This window comes from Trichosurus vulpecula, chromosome 3 (genome assembly GCF_011100635.1).
Source record: "Trichosurus vulpecula isolate mTriVul1 chromosome 3, mTriVul1.pri, whole genome shotgun sequence".
NCBI lineage: Eukaryota > Metazoa > Chordata > Mammalia > Diprotodontia > Phalangeridae > Trichosurus > Trichosurus vulpecula.
The window spans coordinates 342,556,785-342,573,586 of record NC_050575.1 but is presented as its reverse complement, the minus strand read 5'-3'; the positions used below and the strand labels follow the sequence as shown (position 1 = coordinate 342,573,586).

General features: G+C 38.8%; 1 pseudogene; it reads left to right on the top strand.

Moving 5' to 3' along the window:
• Nucleotides 1-13,438: 13,438 nt before the first annotated feature.
• LOC118840728 lies at nt 13,439-14,027 on the top strand (annotated as a pseudogene).
• The last annotated feature ends 2,775 nt before the right edge of the window (nt 14,028-16,802 follow it).

Here is a 16,802-nt window from a genome sequence, read left to right as displayed (position 1 = left end):
TGGATATCTACTTGCTGAGGCATTTTTTCTTAATTTTTAATAACTCTCTATTTTTTTAATATTAAACACTTATTTTCTCTTTCTTCTATCTCCCAACCTCTACTGAAAAACAAACAAAAAATCTTGGAACAAATATGACTACTAAAAAAAAAAACCTCCACATTGGTCATGTCCAAACAAGTATGGAGTTATTTAGGTATAAATTATCCTAGATAGCCAGAAATATCATTTCTTACTCTGAGATTCTACTCTCCTGTCCCTCCCTAACACAACATATGAGGGCCTAGGTCAGGCCAGGTCTGTGGCAGTGGTGGTGGAAGTGGTGGGGGAAGCAATTGCCTTCTTATTAGTTGGATCTTTTGAATGTCTGTGAGGGCTCAGAGCTAGGCTTGTTGAGAACTTCTGTCCAGGAAATGCTACTGACAGTTCTTTCCCTTGTGAAGGAAGCTTTCTGTGAATACTGGCTTAATGGACTGCTGAAACTCAAAAGGGATTATCACAAGCTCCCCATTCAGCATCAACCCTGCACTCCCTTTCTACTCAGGTCAAATCTCAAGGCTAGTGAACGTATGTCCCAATTATGAAGCATTTGGTTTTGGAGGTGGCCAACAGAGCTAACTCATGGAACCAACTAAGTTGAGAAGGACAACACTCTCCCAAAAGTCACTGAGGATGTATAAAATTCACCTGGAGAGAGAGTATAAGTTGATAGCAGGAAGAATGTAATTTCTTTGATCACTTCAAGCACTCCAATATGCACACATACTTCTCCATGCACTACTGACTTAAGGCTCATCTACCAAACCCTTAAAACTCAGTGTTGGATCCAGTGACTAGGGAGGAAATTTAAATTTGGCCACTGAACATTGAGGAAAACATAGAGATGAGGACAGCTGGGAAAGTCTTTCAATGTACATTTCTATGCACGTTGAGGGAATGTCCATGATCTTGTTTTGAACACACATGGAAGAAATATGGCACTTCCTTTACTTTCTTTAATAGTATGTATTTTGCTAGATAAACATATCTTTCCACCTATTTTATGATCTGAAAGTTGTTATGATCACTAAATGAGAATTGTAAAAGAGTAGAGTCCATAATAGAACATTTTATTGCTTCTGAAAAATGCCCATTTCCCAATATTTTCATAATGTCCATCTGTGTGTACTGTGGCTCCAGCAAGCTTTAAACAGCTCACTTTGCAAGCATAGGCTGGACTGGCCACATTAGGAAAAAAGAAGGAGGCAGAGGGCAAAGTGGGATGTTGGAAATGCTTTTCTCAGGAGGCAGTAAGTAAAAGCTACTACACTAAATATATGGTTTTTACTTGCTAAAGTTCAGAACTGGCAAATGGGTTTTGTGTGTAACAGCAAAGAGGGTACACTTTCCTACCCAAGAGCCCATCTTCTCCCATTTGGAAGGTAAGTGCCTCCCACCTAAAGCATCTGTGCAGGAAAAAGAAGAGGATTCTAAACAAAAAGACTCACATTATTTTCCTCTCTTTTAATGGGAAGTGGGGGCAGCTTTTCTGAAAACTTAAGAGCTTAAGTTTTTAAAAATAAAAAGTCACTTTGTTCCGGTAGTAAATTAAAGTGTTCTAGACTTCAGGTAAAGCCCAGGCATTTCAGACTACTGCATATTTTTGAGTATTTAATTCAAATTAGTTCAATTAAATTTTTAAAAGTATTTATTATTCACAATGCAAGGCATTGTGCTAGTTGCTGGAGATGTGAAGACAAAAAATGAAAATGGCCCTGTCTTCAAGGACTTCATATTCTACTTAGGATTGGAAGAAAGATACAACACGTATATAGATAAGCAAATATCTATGTCATCAGGGCACCCTATTTCCAGACAGGCAGGATATATCATGGGGCAGTGGAAAATGAACTGTACTGGAGGGGTGGGTATGGAACTTTGCCAAAAGATTTTAGGCCTACTTTTCCACTAACTTTCTGTCCCTGTCTTTGAGCAAGTAAATTAGTCCTTTTTTTTAAACACATGCTTTTGACACACACACACACATCTATATAATATATGTGTGTATATATTTTATATATATATATATATTATATGTATATATATATATGCATATCAGAGTCAAGATTTGAACTCAGGTCTTCTAACTCCATATCCAGTCACTGCTCTTTCCACTACAGCAGTGAACTTAAGACATGGTCATTGCACCCAAAGAGTGTAGCTGAGGACCCAATAGTAAAATGACCTTATGATGCATATTATGATTGCATCCGACATAGTTAGAAAAAGACATAATAAATTGAGAACAGGTGAGGGGGATGGGAGAGGGAAGTATCATATATCAAGCATTGAAAGACACTTTGCCAAGGCCTTCTCTCCCATCTGCCTAGGCTGGACTGGCCACATTAGAAAAAAGGAGGCAGAGGGAAAAGTGGGATGTTGGAAATGATTTTCTCAGGAGGCAGTAAGTAAAAACTACAACACTAAATGTATGGTATTTACTTGCTAAAGTTCAGAGCTGTTGAATTCCATTTTTCTAGACTTTTGAGTTTTATTTCAATATTTTTGTTGTCTCATGGAATCATTGACTTTTATGTAGTTTGATTTAATTTTTAGGGAACTTGTTGCTTATGCAAAGTTTTGTACTTCTTTTGCCAAGCTGTTAGTTACCTTTCTAATTCTTCCATAATTCTCATTTCTTTTCCAGTGATTCTTTTAGAAAACACATTTCATTTACAAAACTAAACAAAACTAGCTTTATCTCTTCCAGGAATTCTAGTTGAAGTTGTGCCCAATCTCGTGTGTGTGTGTGTGTGTGTGTGTGTGTGTGTGTGTGTGTTTTAGGTTTTGCCTTATAGATGGCTTTTAAACATTTTTGTCTTCTAAGTTTGAGTATCTTGGGTATCCCTCTCATCATAACACCTTCTCATGGGATTCTTTTTTTTTTTTTGCTTCTTTGTTTACTCATTCTTCCAGCCTACTTTCTGACTTCAGAGAATGTTAGGGCTAATGGTGCACTACCAGAGGGAAGATCCAGGCTTGTCCTTTTGGTACTTTCTAAGGGGGAATGTATTGGCACAATAAAAATAGACCCAGTCTTAAGGAGCTTACATTTGGATGGTGGATACACCATGTATACTGATGAATAAATACAAAGTAAATGATTCTTCTAGGAGGGAAAAGAGAAGGTTTTTAAATAGGAAATGGGACACTAAATTCAGGACACAATTGTTAGTCCACTTAAGCTCGTATTAAGTGTGTGACAGGGAAGAATATGAAATAAACATAGAAAGGAAAGTTGTAGCTCAAATATGCAGCATTTTAAATGCCACAGTCAAGATTTTGCATTTTATCTTCTAGACAATAGGAAGTAACTTAATATTTTTGAGCAGGGAAGTGACATGGTCAAACCTGTACCATAGAAATATGACTTTGCAGCAATGTGGAAGATAGGTTGGAGAAGGCAAAGAATGAGAATAAAGAGAAAAATTAATAATTAAAATAGTCAAGAAAAGAGGTAATGAGAGATTTAACTGGGAGAATGGCTTTATGAGTGGCAAGAATGGGGAATAGAGGCAAAATTTAACGTAGGAAAAAACCACAAGACCTGGAAACTGGATGGTTGGAGGTGCTGGTAAGGAACAGGCAAGAATTAAGTATGGACCTATGGTTGTGAATCCAAGTTGCTTTAAAGATAGTGATATCCTCAAAAGAAATAAGGAAATTTGTAGAAGAATTTAGGGGTGAGAGAGGAGAGAGGTAATTAATTTAAAATTGTGCCTGCTGGGTTTGAGTTTGCAATGTCCAACAGCAGCTAGTAATACAAGATTGCAAGTACTTAGAAAATCTCTCTCTCTCTCTCTCTCTCTCTCTCTCTCTCTCTCTCTCTCTCTCTCTCCACACACACACACACACACACACACACATGAATGGGGGAATAGAAGGGAAGGCAAGGCAAGGGAAGGGAAGGAAAGTGACAGGAAAGGTCCTTGAAGGACAAGCCCTGATTGCAATTGCTCAATTCCTATTTTTTCCATCCTCACTGATCCCTTTATTACCATCCTCCTCAACCCACTTCCTTTGCCTCCTACTCTAAAAGTACTGAACCCTTTCACTGGGCTCACTAGAATATTTTTTCCATAAGGAACAAAATGCATTTCATCTTAACCCTTTTCCCTTCATTGCCTCTCTGTCTTTTTGTACTCACTGATAACTGAAGGCCTCTGACAATACAGTTGGCTACTGTTTTCAGGTCTGGTTGAATATAACTTCTCTTCCCCCACACCCCCTAACTTACTGACAGGGATTACTTTTTGCTCCAAGCTTCCACTTCCAGGTCCTCTTTCTACCACAGTCAGTAACTTCTGCTCTTTTGAGGTGCATTCAATCCAAATTTACCTCCTAATTAAGATTTTTGTAGTTGTTGCCTGTAGACTTCCAGGACTGTCTCCTCCCTATCTCAAAGAGGTCAGTACTTGGGTCACAGTCTTTCTATCCTCCCCAACTCCTGTCCTCAAACTAGGGGACTCCAATATACAAACAATACTCTTTCAAATATACTAACCTCCCAATTCTTCAACTTGGTTATTTCTCAATCCTCCACTCTACTACAGCTGCAAAAAGAGATGATTATGTCCTTGATCTTGCCATCGTCCATAAGTGTTCTGCATCCATGTTCATGAATTCCTTATCTTACCATAATATGTTGTCATTCTACCTCTCCCGCAGCCTTACAAAACCAAACCCTGTTCTTTGTCCTCAATTTCTACCTCCAGTCCCTTCACTCTTCAATTCTTTCCCAGGACATCACAATGGCTCTGGTTGTGATATCTTCTCTTCCCCATTTCAGCCCCTTAGGGAATGAGTTCAATGCTTTACTCTTATCTTTTTAAGTCACTTGGCCATTTATTTAATAGTAGATCTTGCCTCACCAAAACCCAGCTTTGTATAACTCCCACTATCTGTTAACTTCATTCCTACTCATATACTGCTGAACAAAACTGGAAAAAATCATAATCCTTTGCTTATTACGTCCACTAAAAGTTTATGTTACATTATCTCAACTGGGTCCTTACTTCAGGAAGGCAAATCTTTTTTATACTTCCCTAATCAATTCACTATCTCACTTACTAAAGTACCTTCTTAAAACTTGTTCATTCTTCCTAAAAGCTCTCACGGTTCCTCTTCCTGCCCCCAACCCTCTTGGCTGGGAACCTTGCCTTGTATTTCACTGAAAAAAAAATGAGGATATTCATAGAGACCTCTTTGTACCTCCTCCTCATTTCACATTATCCAGATTTCTTTTGACAATAATTCTTGCATGCCTGTTTCACATGAAGAGGTAACCTTTATCCTTTGTGAGGTAAATTCCTCTATTTACACAAGTAATCCCATTCCATCCCATCTTCTCCAACAGATTGCCCTCCACTATGTTATTAATCTGTAATCACTCCCTATGTATGGACTGCTTCCCTACATGCCTACAAACATGGTCTTGTCTCCCCTTTCCTCAAAAAACCCTCACTTGAACCACTTACTCTCCTACATCTCTCCTCTGTTTTGTGGCTAGAGGCCTGAGGAGACTATGTATAGTCAATGTTTCCACTTCCTTGTCTTTCACTCTCTTCTTAACTCTTTGTGGTCTGGATTCCAAACTCACCATTCAATTGAAATTGCTCTCTCCAAAGTTAGTAATGATTTCCTAATTGCCAAATCTAAAGGCCTTTTCTCAATCCTTATTTTTCTTGACCTCTCAGAAACTTTTGACACTGCTAATCACTATCTTTTCTTTATTACTGTCTAGGTTTACATGGCTTTCCTGATTTTCCTCCTTTCTGTCTGAATATTCCTCTCTCTCTTTTGCTGGATCTTCATCACATCATGCCTGCTAACATTGAGGTTCCCTCACAGCTCTATTCTGAGCTCTTTTCCACCCATTTCACTTAGTGATCTCATTAGCACACATAGTTTCAATTATCATGTCTATGCAGATGACTTTCAAATCTACTTGTCCAACCCCAAACTGTCCTAACCTTCCATCTTCCATCTCCAGCTGTTTATTAGACATTTTGAACTGGAGGTCTTTCTTTAGGAATACTGAAGTAATGGGATTTATGTGCCTAGATAGCAGCTACCTTAAAAACGTAAAATGTATACATTTTCCAAAATTGACTCTTGAATATCCATAAGGAAATCCCTATGGAAACATGGTAGGTATAATGGAGAGGTCACTGGATTAGGATTGTGGAGACCTGACTTTTATTCCTTGGTCTGCCTTAAATAGCAGTTTGAACCTGAGCCAGTCAGTCTTACAGGTTCAGTTGTTTCAGTCATATTCAACTCTTCATGACCCCGTTTGGGTTTTTTTGTTTGTTTCTTTGTTTTTTTGGCAAACATACTGGAGTGGTTTGTCCTTTCCTTTTCCAGCTCATTTGACAGATGAGGAAACTGAGTGAAAGAGGGTTAATTGACTGGCCCAGGCTCACACAGTCAGTAAATGTCTGAGGCCAAATTTGATCTCATGAAGATGAGTCTTCCTGACTCCATTCTTAGTACTCTTCCCATTTTTTCCACTTAGCTGCCCTTCATTTATAAAGTAAAAGCATTGGTCAATCATCCTCAAGGTCCTTTTTACCTCTAAGTATTTATGACTCTAAATTTTAATATCAAACTGGCTTCCTCCTGTTGTTTAAAACTGGGCTTCCTCCGTTTTGCTCCATCACTTTCCTCATCCCAGTGTGCATGGGGACTGTAGTCACTTTTCATTCCCCTCCCCCCAATTAATGTAGTATTTTATTTTTCCCCAACTGAATGTAAAGACAATTTTCAACAGTCATTTAAAAAAAAAAACTTCGAGTTCTAAATTTTCTCCCTCCTCTCACCTCCCTCCTCCCTAGAATAGTATGTGATTTGATTTAGGTTATTGTATCAGTGAGGCAAGATTCATGACCTTGAGGATGGTTTGGATTTGCAAAGTATGAGAAACTCTCTAGGTAGAAGGCAATGGAAGTATAACATTTATTTAGACACCAGAGCATCCAATCCCAAGACCAATGACTCCAGTTCTATATAGTAGTAATCATATTCCAAAACCAGCAAGCCTATATCAATATAGCAACAAGGAAATTTTAACACAGTATTATAGTAAAGAACTAAGTCATCCTGTAACCTTTCCCCCTGCTACAGACTTCCCATAAACAATCACTCAGGAATCCTAACTGTCTGCTTGCCTGCATCCTGTCATGCAGTTCTGAAAGCCCTTACAGTTCTCAGAGTCCTTGTAGTCTCCTGGATTCTCTGGATTCTCAGTTCTCCAATCTCTTGATGCTGTAAATTTTCACCTCTTTGATCTCTACACTCTCCCCTCTGCAGTTTCTCTCAATGCTGGCCACCTCAATGTCTTTTGGATGTCTGCTTCTCAATTCTGCTGCTCTCAGTTCTGCTTCTCTCATCCTCTGGGCTCTCCTTATGTACAGTCTTTGCTGGCATCTGATTGGTTAGAACTCACTGCACATATAATTCCGCTCTGGTCTTAGCACCTCTCCTTAGGGCCCTGAGGGTTTTACACCTCTCATGACCTAAATAGGAAAAGGGTGTAGGCCTGGGGTCTCACACCTAGTAAGTAAAGGGTGTAAGTAAAGGCCCTATTGAATGGGTGGAGAAGATTTTTAATCATATTAACACTACAGTTTATATACATACATATATATATATATACATATATTATACATATATATATTCAATCATGTAAAAATATAGACTTTTTAAACATTAACTTGTGAAAGGCAGCTTAGGGGTAGTGGATAGAGTGTTAGTCTCGGAGTTGGGAAGACCTGGGGAAAAGCCCATCTCAGATATATACCATCGGTGTGACTTAGGGTCACATATTCTCTCTGTATTCTAGGAAACTCTGAGACTATAAATCACAGAGCAGGTGGTAACTTGCATAGGTAGAAGCAGTTTCATTGCCAGAAATTCCCTTTAGTAAAGGAATCACAAATCTGTCTCTGTCCCCTTTGGGGTAAAATAAAGCAAAACACTAATCAACACAAAACCTTATGTGGATGGAAAATCAGCTAAAAACCAAAAGTTTCATGTAATGTATTACAAAGCAAAATATAGGACCAATGCAAAATGGTCACCTAGAGTAAACTTGCTTTTGATAGCATTTCCCTCTAGGTCTTTCTTGATTCATTTATCTCCATTTCTTATCCAGTGTCCCATTCCTTTGGGGACTTGCTGTCAGCTCGGTGACAGCTAGGTAATCTGATATAGGAGTCCAGGCTAAGAAATAAGAAATATGTTAAGAACTTAACTTATCTGTGCTTTTAATGTTGACTTTCTGAAGAGAATGGTTTAAGGATTTCAGCATTGTAGCAGGCTAGTAAGGGAGAGATTGTGGGACCAAGGCAGCTATGTGCTGGCAAATATTTAACAGTGAGCTCTCAAAAAACCCATATGTATCACATAATAATTTTACATTTAATATTAACATTATCTCCATCACTTTCTTAAGTCTAATAATCAATCAAGCAATAAATCAAGCCCTGATTTGTATCAGTTGCCAATTTCTAATGTATAAAATCTCACACTGAAAATGAAACAATAGGCTTTTGTCAGTCAGTTTAAGCTGGCTCCATCATACTGCTGGACAGAGGAGACCTTGTGATGACTCTTGACGTACAGTATAACATACAGGTATACAAGGCTTTTGGTGGTCCTGATCTAATATCATTGGATTACCTGGTGTTGTAGATCATATGTGCTTAGGGTCTCCTATGTCAGTAAGGGTAATTTAGAGAAAACTACTTTTGATTTTTAAATGACAATACATTATAAAACAGGAATCATTTACTCCATTTTAAATTTGAGTTGAAAGCAATAGTTAGAAAAATAATCAACCCACTTAGTTTGTTTGCCTATTACCCTTCAGGGAAGCTTTAAAAAATAATCACTTAAGATTTTGCCATTTTTATTCTCAAAAATGACATTTTAAATGTTAGTTAATTAACAAGTCAATGGTTAAAAATCACTTTTAACAAAATGAAGAAAACAAAAGAAATCAGTCTTAGAGCTGGAACTATGATTCAGAAATCTTTAGCAAATGTTTGGATTATATTCAGAATCAGAGAATTTTAGAGTTGGAAGAAATCTCAGCAGCCATATAGTACAACCCATAAATAAAAGGAATTCCCTCTTATACCATTCCCAAGAAGCTGTCCAACTTCTGCTTGAGTAATTCCAAGAAATGGGAACTCACCAGCTTAAGGCAGCTCATTACATTTTTGGACAGTTCTGATTATTGTAAAGTTTTTTTTTGTTTTCTTTTATTTTTTCCTGACAATAAGTTTAATTCTGCCTTTTTGTAGCTTCTACTCATTGCTCCTAGTTGGACCCTCTTGGGACAAATGGAACAAGTCCAATCTCTCTTCTACATGCCGTGTCTTCAAATAATTGAATACAGCCATTGTGCCTCCCTGAGTAGTCTTTTCTCTAAGTTAAAAACAACCAGTTTCTTCAACTGATTTTTATATATTATGGACTCAAAGCCTTTCACAGATCTGGTTGCCTTTCATTTTGGTTTGTTCTAATTAATTTTTTTTCAATCAGCAAAAATCCACTTTCTCTTCCTCCCACCCTTATTTTCCCCCACAATTGAGGATAAAAAAAATAACCCTGTTACAAACTTATATAGTCAAGCAAAACAAATTTCCATATTGGTCATTTCCATAAGAATACATGCATACATACATACACACATGCATACATACACACATACATATGTGTGCCACCTACCTGCCAATATGTATATGGCAGCTAGGTGGCACAGTGGATAGAGCCTCAGGCCTGGAGTCAGGAAGACATGAGTTCAAATTTAACCTCAGGCACTTATTAGCAGCATGACCCTGGGTATGTCAATTAACCCTGTTTGCCTCAGTTTCCTGATCTGCAAAATGATCTGGAGAAGGAAATGGCAAATTACTCCAGTATCTGCCAAGAAAACGCCAAATGCTGTCATGAGGAATCAGATGACTGAAAAATGACTCAAGAACAACAAAGAATATGTGTAGGTGTATGTGCATGACTCTGCACTGAATCTTTCATCCATCAGGAGGTGGGCAGCATATTTCTTCTTTAATCTTCTGGAATTGTATTTGGTCATTGGGCTCATCAGAGTTCCTAAGTCTTTCAAAGTTGTTTGTCTTTCCAATATCATTGTCATTGTAAAAATTATTCTTGTGGTCCTGTTCACTTTCCATTGCGTTAGTTCTTACAAATCTTGCCAGTTTTTTTTTTCTGAAACCACTTCCTTCATCTTTCTTACAGCACAACATTCCATCAAATTTAAATACCAAAAAGATGTACAGCCTTTTCCCAAGTGATGGATACCTTCTCAGATTCATGTTGATCGCTACATCAAAAGGAGTCATAAACATTTTTGTTCATTTGTTAGAGGATTTTTTATTTGCTTAATAATAAGACTACCTTAACCTACCGTCTCTCCAATTCCCCCTTATCTCTTCTGCTCTTCCCCTCTTGTTTCCTTGTTAAAGGAAATGTCTTCCTAAATCTAGATATGTTTGTGTGTAATGCTCCCTCTTTTGAGCAGTTCACATGAGAATGAGGTTAAAGTGTCAATTGCCTCCCCACATTCACTTTGTATAGACTCCTTTAGGTGTGTTCTAATTATATGAAATGATTTTTCTTAAACTTCCTTTTCCTTCCCTTCCCTCCTCTCTACCAGGGCATTCTTCTTGCTTTCTCTGTCCATCCTTCTTTTGAGAGCATCAGAAAACCCTAATCAAAGCAAATAAATAGAACCAAAAACTACTCACAGATCTTCTAACTAATTAGAACCTATGGCTTTCAGTGATGATAGGGTTGAGAGGGGACACATATATCATCTCCCCATATTTCAGCATAAGCAGTTTATACTTGTTCAGTTCATTTTAATTGTCCATTAGTATTTACCTTTTTACATTTCTTTTAACTCCTATGTTTTAACATCAGAATTTCTATGGAACTCTGATATTTTCATCAGGAATGTTTAAAAGTCTTCTAAAGCACCTTTTGCAACTAGCATTGATGGATATATTATTCTTGGCCATAAACCTAAATTCCATGTGTTTTGGAATATCATATCCCAAGCTCTCTAATCCTTTATGCTAGTGGCTGTGAAATCATGTGTAATCCTGACTGTGGCTCCTTGACACTTGAAGTTTTTCTTTCTGGTTGCTTGTGCATTTTGTTTTTGGATTTGGAAACTCTCAACCCTAAAGGGGGGTTCTTAGGAATGTTATAGCCATTTTCATTTTTTGAATTTCTTTCAGGAGTTGATCAGTTGCTTCTTTCTATTTCCACTTTGTACTTTGGTAAACATATCAAAGCAATTTCCTTTTGATTGCTAGAAATGTAATATCTAGCTTCTTTTTAATTTTGATCATAATGTTCAGGTAATCTAATGATTTTAATTTTTTCTCATCTATTTGCTGGATCAGTTGCTTTTGCTATGAGATATGTAACATTTTCTTTTGCTTTCAGTCTTTTCACTTTGTTTTTCGTATTTCTTGTTGTCTCATGGAGTCACTAGCTTCTTTTGGACACATTCTAATTTTCAGTGAGTTTATTGCTTTCTACCAGCAATTAATTTCACTTCTTTCTTTCATAGTTCTTGTTTCTTTTCCAATGTTTCCTCTACCACCCTCATTTCATTTATAAAAGTATTTAACTCTTTTAAAAACTTAGTTCATCTTTTCCAAAATTCCTAGTTTAAATTTTGCCCAAGCTGTGTTTTACTCTGAGGCATTGTTTTGTTTAGATGTTTTGGAGTCATTCTTTTCTTTTGGTCTGTGCACTGAACATCCCTGTCAACATACTATCTTTTAATGATAGGGTTGTTTTTGTTTGTTTGCTCATTCTTCCAGCCTATTTCCTGACTTCAGACTTGCTATTAGGACATTGTTCTGTATACTTCTGGAGGAAAGTTCTGGTCTGGTCCTACTTTTGCTTTCTTGTGGTATTGATTATTTCACTATTCTAAGATGTCAGGAACACAATAAGCCAGAGACCTGTAAGTTTTCAATGTCCCTAATCATTTGATAGAGTGTAAGTCTGATTGCTGTCCTCTGAGTCTGATCTCCTCAAGTCCCAGAACTGGGCATAGGTCTATGCAACAGTGAGCTCCTGCTGGATTTACCCACCACCAAACACTTAGAAAGTTGTGTTGGTTCAGAGAAACAGAAGTGCAGGTTCCCCTTGGTTTGGGAGTCCTTCCCTAATATCTAGGAATAAGTACCCTGCCCACTTCAGATTTGGCTCCAAGCTATAACTAAGACTTCGTTCCGCTCTTGGGGTCAGAGCTACTACTTGCCTCTCAACTTACTCCTCTTTCTGTGTACTTCCTAGGGTCTCTGACCACTCCCTACCTTGAATGCCACCCCCTCAGTGCCCCCTTACTTTGCCATGGTTCTGAGACCCAGAATCTGGTAGTGACAAAGCTGATACTTGGCAGCTGTTCCTGTACCCTGCAAGCAGTACTCAGGTGTAGTTCTGGGACTTCCTCTTGCTCTTGTGCACAGCCTCTCACTACATTAGAGTATTCTGATGTGGTGGCCAAACATTCTGTCCCCAGTGTCTACAGACCTTTCTGTCTGTCTCTCTATGTTGACCTGTGCTAGAAAAAAGTTACTCACTGTAATCTTTTTCTTCTATCCCAGGCTCACAACCTAGGGGTCATTTTTGAATTCTCATTGTCTCTTACCCTCACCTCTCCATCCAACCTGAGGCCAAGGCCTGTTGATTCTACCTTTGCATCATCTCTTAAATATATTCCCTTCTTTCCTCTGGCACTGCCACCTGACTAGTGCAGACTCCCATCACTTCATTCCTTCACTAAATAGTATGCTGGTGGGTCTTTCTACTTTACCTCTCTTCCCATTCCACTCCATCCTCCATTCAGTCACCAGTTATTTTCCTAAAGCTTGGGTCTGACTATGTTATGATCACCCCACTTCCTGACTCTATAAACTCTATTGCTTCCTGGGTGCAATACACAATTCTCTGCCATTCAAAACCCTTCATAAGCCTTGTTCTACCTTTCCAATCTTCTTACATCTTACTCCCTGCCACATATTCTTTGATACAGTGACATTAGTTTCCTGCTTGTTCCAAGAGCAAGACACTCCATTTCTTGGCTCTAAGTATTTTCTCTGATTGTCCTCCATGCCTGCAATGCTCTTCTCAATGCCACCTACTGACTTCCCTGGCTTCCTTTAAGTCCCAAATAAAATCTCAGCATTTACAGGAAGTCTGTCTTAACTTCTCTTAATTCTAATGTCTTCCCTCTTTTAACCACTGTTCTTCGCTAACAAAACTACAAACAGGGCCACTCACCGCCTGCCATGTCCTCTGCTCTCCATCCACCACCTCACGGTAAAAATACCTGCATCACAGTCTCAGAATGGCCAACAGGGGACCTGCTTACCAAATGAGCCAGGAGGTACCACAGAAAATCGAGAAGCTATATGATGCTGATCTGGAACAGATCCTCATTCAGTGGATTACCATACAATGCCGCCGAAGACGTCGGGCGGCCCCAGCCTGGGCAAGAGAATTTCTAAAACTGGCTTAAGGATGGCACAATACTGTGCGATCTCATCAATGGGCTATACCCTGAAGGCCAGTGCCCGGTAAAGAAGATCCATGCTTCAGGCATGGTCTTCAAACAGATAGAACGAATTTCTCAGTTCCTACAGGCAGCAGAGCACTATAGCATCCATGCCACTGATATCTTCCAAACTGTGGACCTCTAGGAAGGAAAGAATATAGCCTGTGTGCAGCGGACACTGATGAACCTGGGTGGGCTGGCAGTGGCTCGGGGTGATGGAGATCTTAACCAGCTCCCTAAGAAGTCCAAGGGGAATCCCTGAAATTTCATAGATAACCAACTTCAGGAGGGCAAGAATGTCATCAGGCTGCAAATGGGCACCAAACATGGGGCATTTCAGGCAGGCCTGATCGGATATCGGATGCCACACCAGATGCTATGATCACCACTCTTCCTTATCCTCCCTTGAATGGTTAATATATTTCTAGCAGTGACATTCCCAGGAAGCCTGTGGAGCTCTCAAGCCTCTTCTGTTCCCAACTCTTCCTCTTCTCCCCCTATTCCCTACCCATTGGTGGCACTGCTTCTCCTGTTGTGCCTACAGGTGCTGAATCAGTGCCTTTTCACCTAGAACTTGCTGTAATACATGCCCCATCCCCCAAATCAGCAAAACTGGACCAACACCCTATCCTTCCTTCTCCTGGACCAAAACTGGGGGTGGTGCCTGACCCCTTCAACATTCCTACTCATTCCCCCACCCTGGCTTGTCCTCTCATGTGGGAATTACACCCATATAGCCATTCTTTAGGCCAGGGTTCGGGGCACTGCCTTGAAAGGAGCTGAACATGGGACCAATGCATCTTCCACAACGTTGTTCTTCTGGTTCCCCCCACCCCCAGCCTTTCTACTGTGGGGACTTGATTTATAGGGAGGGGCCTATGGTAGCTGCTGTCCTGGCTACAGCTGGACTTTGAAAGCCACACATCTGGGTAGGCCTCTCCTTGGCAAGGGCCTCTTTTTTCCCTCAGTCCCTCCCTTCTTGGCATTCCCTTCTGCCTATTCCCCTCTTTATCCAGTAGCCTGAGACAGGGTTGGGGGGCAGAGGGGTTGTCCAGGGAGGTGGGTTGGCCTTGCCTCCTCCTCTCTTCTCCCTCTTCCTCAAAAGGCCCACCCAAATTCTGAGACTTGAGGAATGTGAGTTTGCTGATCTGAATAAAGATTTCCAGTCTTTGTACAATTAAAAAAAAAACCTCCAAACAGGGTCATGGCACAACTGCAATGACTAAACAATACAATTTTTCCTGTATATACTTTTGTATTTATTTGTTTGCATGTTGTCTCCCCCTTTTGATTATAACCTCCATAAGTGCAGAAACTGTCTTTTGCTTCTTTTTTATGTTCCCTACATTTAACATACTTCTTAGAACATAGCTGGAGCTTAATACATTTTTATTGGTTGATTATTTCTACATCAGGATTTAGTTTGTTATATTTTCTAGATCTGTTTGGATGAGATTTTTTTGGCAGGAGCTTGCTATAGTACTTACTGTTATTCCACCATCTTGGCTTCACTTTCCAGTTGCCTTCCTTTGTACACTCCAACTTGTCGAGGTCCTTCTTAAACCATGGTATCCACTAATAGTGCCAAATCTCAAATTATACCATGAAGGAGTAATAATAAACCTACTTTGGTACCCGGTGAAAAACAGAAATCTTTATCAATTGAACAGTCTAGGTACAAAACACATAGTAGCATAGTGTTTGATAACCAGAAAGGCACCAAGTACTGTCAGAACTCATTATTAAACAAAAACTGTTGGGAAAACTAGAACATAGCATGACACACTTAGATGAACATCTCACATAATATATCAAGATAAGCTCCAGATGGATATATTACATAGATGTCAAAGATCACTTATAAGCATATTAAAGGAGCAATGAAGAAAATACCTTTTTCCCTGTGGATAGGGGAAGAGTTCATGATCAAAGAACTGATAGAAAGAAGATCACAAAAGATAAGATGCAATTTTTTGATTATATAACAAAATTTGTACACAAGCAAAATCAATGAAATTAAAAATAGAAAAGGAACAGTTGACTGGGGAAAATCTTTAACATAAATTTCTCTGATAAAAGTCATATACGAGATGTATAAGGAACTTAATCAAATTTATGGGATTAAGAACCATACCCTAATAGATAAATGTTTAAAGGATATGAATGCACACTTCCCACAGTAATCAGTCAACCTATCAACTACCATTTATTAATTACACACTGTGTTCCAAGCACTGTGCTAAGCACCCAGGATACACCCAACCTATTGGCAACCGTATGAAAAATAAGCCAAATCACTACTAATTGGGGCAAAGGAAATTAAAATGATTTGAGGTTCCATCTCTCAACTATAAAGTTGACAAAAGGAAAATGATCATCATTTGAGGGGCTACAGGAATACAGATACACTAGGGTACTGTTGCTAGAATTATAAATTCGTCCAGATATTCTGGAAGCATATTTGGAGCCATGCCCCAAATTCACTAAACTCTGCATTCTCTTTAACCCAGTGAAATCATTACTCAGTCTATGCCCCAAAGAGACTCATATGTACAACAATATTTACAGACACATTATATTTGTAGCAGCTAAGAGCTGCACACTAAGGGAGTATCATCAACTGGGAAAATGGATGAGCAGATTATGATACATGGATGGAATAGAATAGAGTTGCTCCTTAAAAATGATGAAAGGGATTATTTTGGAGAACCCTCTAAAGACACATGAATTAATGCAATGTGAAGTGAGCCAGATCCATGAAAACAATTTGTATAATAACATCAATGAAAAAAAGAAAATTTTGACAGACTTCAGAATGCTGATTGATGCAGTGACCATCCACAATTCCAGAGAAATGATATAGAAATATGCTTCCTCACCTCAAGAAAGATAGGTGGTAGATTTAATTTACAGAATGAGAAATGCATTTTCAGACATTGGCAATGTGGGAATTCTCCTTCCATTCGATTTCAGGTTTTGGTTGGCTCTAACTTGTATGATCATTTGGCACATCTTCCTCTGTATCTTCATATACAAATAAGTATCCTCTTTTCAGTTTCTACCTGTGCTATTCATTGCAAGTCTCCTTTCTTGCAGTGACATTGATTTATAGTTCTTTCCTGTCACTACTTCCAGAATTAGCCTCTTGGAATCAATG